A 3,804-nucleotide genomic window follows, 5' to 3' on the forward strand; every position below is an offset into this window, starting at 1 on the left:
ATTCCTTAACAGTCCTCCCTTTGTTTTAAAAGAGCACACCTGCTGATATACTCTTAGGGAAAAAATAAACAAACTTCCAAAGCATTTAGCCAGTGCTATAATATACAACACTATTTCCAGTAACAAACATAACGATTGACCTAACAAGACTGTCATAGTGAAAAGGAAGGAGACACCTTTCAAGGCATTTAACCATTTACTTTATAACATCACTGTGAGACATTAACATAGCAGGATTAAGGCTAACAAGATCATCATAGGGTAGAAATAATTATCAAGATACAACCATGAAAGATTCTCGGAAGTCAGTTATTGACCAGCTGGTTGATCACTTACTACTCATTTGATATGAGAATGGTGTATCCAATCATCCTTGTTCAGAACTTTAACAGCAAAAGAAGAACACAGTAAACCAGTATATAGTCCCTCCCATTTAGGTTCTAATTGGATTTTCATGGGAATATCTTGATTAACACTTCATCCCAGGTTGTATATCATGTACTTGTATTCCAGGTGGCCTGGGCTGATACCATTGTGCATACTTTCTCCACACCTCAAACCCGTTCCGTATATTATAACATACTGGGTCCGATGTTCTTATCTGTCCAACAGGCTGGTCTTAGCTAGAATATAAGTTCCTGCTATAGCTCTGCTGCAGAGCCACCTGAACCAGATGTATTCCTCAACACAAGTTGTCTCTTGGTAATATCTTTCCTCTCCATGGCCAACTTGAGCTCTCTAGACTGATTTGAATGGCATTTGAATTGAGCCTTAAGATCTTCATCACCTTTCACCTGGAGCCACGCAGACTGCTTTTTATCCTAGCTTGCTCTGCTAGGTACCTAGAATATATATGACTTGACTGAGGGCCAACAGCAGCTGAACCAGAAGACCTGCAGAGGGTACCCTCCAATCAGTGTTTCCAATTCTGAGATATATATATATACACATATATATGCAGTAACTGTCATAAGAATTGATCACCATTAATCTGAGTCTCACAGATACACACTCTACAGCTGAGCCTCAAATAGTCTGCTTGAGCTTTACACAACCTGTTTAACAGCCAGTGAGAGACTGTCCACCACATGGCTCTGAGTGTATAGTTGGGTAAGTACCACCTTATAAGTGCTTAATGAAAGGCAGAATGTTGCTGAGATATGGGGTGAGTTTAATCACTGTGTTCAAAAACACATGAGGAAGGTGGTCCCACTGGTGGAAGGTGATGGTCGTGGCTGGGATGGTTTCTGTGCAGATCATGCAGTGGACATGGTGGCAGCAGAACTTAAGGGATAGCAGCGTACTAGGCATATCTACTTGCTGGAAAGGGGAATACTCTGCTGAACATTCTCATCAACACATTTGCCCAGATACCTAGGAATGATGCCCCCCCCCCCAGCTGGGGCAATCAGCTAGACAAGAGAAACTGGTCATTTGTGTGGATGACAAAGTATTGTTAATAAATAGGCTTAAGGAGGCTGGAAAAGTCTTCCCTCTTGTTGCGCTGTATGGCTCCAGCTTCTTGAAACTCAGACTTTACTCATCAAGTAGGATATTTCCAATCACTCTAGAAGGGCAATTTCTTCAGCACCATTTTAGAAAGTGTTTATGTTGCACTGACAGCTGTTCCAGGAAATCTGCAAGCTAGCCAGTTCTGTAAAGGAGCTCATGATTACTTTAACTTAGTGTATCCCCACTAAAGCACTTCAATTCTAGGAGAAGCAAACTTTTCAGATCCCATTGCCACTACAGTGATGCAGGCAACTATTAACAGGGATCTTAAAAAAAATTCAAGCTATTTTTGACTGACCTTTTTTTGCTACTTCCAGTAAAACAATTTATTTTGTTGACCTGGATTTCTCGCCTGTTTTAGAGAGAAGCAATTTACTTCTCTGCTGTTTCGGTATTTCACATCTGGACTGCTGTGGCAGCCTTCCTGACATTGTTAAGGATAAGCACAGAGCTGTCTCTTTCCAGCCTTGTATGCTTTCCCTAGCAGTCCAGAGCTGACTGGAAGCAGCCCACAGACACCTTCCAATGGCTTTTGCAGGACAACAAACAACATTTATTGAAGACTGCTGATCAAAAATGTCTTCACCCCAATAGATGCTATTTAAAACCCTCCTTTACGGTTTGCATAGGAAGTACATCATCCCCATATGACACCAGCACCAACACAGAATAAATATTTACAGAACACTTCCCCTCCTCTCATTACAAACAATTCTGCTATCTGCAGTTGGTAATGGACATGTGCCATGTTCAATTACATCAAAAACAAAAGGCATTCTAAAAAAGGCTGCTCATGTTTCCAGCCTTGTCACTTATAGGCTTTGTTTCCACTGGCTTAATTTTTGTACTTTGTAATTTCTAGCTTCTACTGATTCTTTTCTTTTCCTCCTCTGGTGATTAAATGTTGCACAGCTATTGCCCTTATTCCCTCTCTTCCAAGGTTAGTTTTAATGTCCTTTCATTTGCATTTATACTTGTAAGCCATTTAAAATGGTCGGGATTTATCCATAACTTTGGTCTAAGTTCCCTCTTCCTGTAAGTCAGAGCATTCCATCAGCTGCAGCAAATGTCCCTGGAATGTTCCAGGCTGACCAGGCTGCTGGCTGAAGCACCATTCTGTTGGATAGAAACAGGACACAATGGCAGATTGTCAGGGAAATGGCTCTTTCCACCAAGCACTCCGTGTCGTTTTCTGGCACTGAATCAGAACCCAGCCAAGGTGTTCCTCATCTGTTTTTGTGTTAGGTCATCAGAATGTTCCAATTCTCAGTGTGCCAAGAAGCACAATGGTAACCCTGTGACTGAGCTTTAGTTCGAAAACAGGATTATTCCAGTGTGCTTCCCCCTCCCAACATCCTATGCTGACTGCGGGAGACCCTAGACTTGTTTCCCAAACCAGAGCTGCCAGGGACAGAGTTACACCTGTGCAGTTAGCAGCACCTGAAAAACAGGCAATCTTGCTTGCTGTGTGACACACCCCTGCCGGCTTCAACACTCTCACCTGACACCACATGCTCTTCTAAGCTACTTATTATCCTTGGTCAGCAGTGGCTTCATTACATGGCGAGTGCTTCAAACACCTCTCCAGCCCACAGTCTCTGGAGAGCTTGCTGCTAATGCTAGCCATGACCATCCAGTGTCCTAAGCCATCAAAACCAAACCACTTGGAGGAGTGTTTGCATCCTTTGTCACCCTTGCACTCTGCCCACAGCCTGTTCTCAAGTTCAGCCTACATCCTCCACTTCTTCTGTTAGCTGAGCACTCAGTTGATGCTTGAATAAAGCCCAGCTGAAGAAATTTGTTCTCCTGCCACAGCCTGCTCACCCACTGGATGATGGCACAAAGTCTCCCGTTATGAAAACTCTAACAGACACACAGCCAGCATCTCCCAGGATTTACTTCCGCTCTGATTAAGAAGAGAAGCTCCAAGAAATGGCCCAATGCAGCCTGAGGACTGAGATCCAAACTGTGGCAGGGGGGCCAGAAACCCTACGGGCCATAGTCTGGGTAAGAACTTATCTTTTATCCATGCAAATGCTAAGACTGACTCAATGCTAACTCATTTGAACAGAAAACTTAACATCAGCATCTGAGCTGAGGGCTGACACAGTCCTTGTACAGTGACAAGGTGGAAGTAGCATTGCTCTTCACCTACACCATCCTCTGAATGATCTTAACAATGAAACCCTTTGGCTTCATGACTACAAGAGCAAAGCCCTCCATGGATCCTCGTACAAGTTATTAGTGTGAGGAAAACATTTTGTGTTTCAGGTGAAAAGTTAAACCTTCCTG

The sequence above is a fragment of the Acanthisitta chloris genome, unplaced genomic scaffold (genome assembly GCF_000695815.1).
Source record: "Acanthisitta chloris isolate BGI_N310 unplaced genomic scaffold, ASM69581v1 scaffold34175, whole genome shotgun sequence".
Classification (NCBI taxonomy): Eukaryota; Metazoa; Chordata; class Aves; order Passeriformes; family Acanthisittidae; genus Acanthisitta; species Acanthisitta chloris.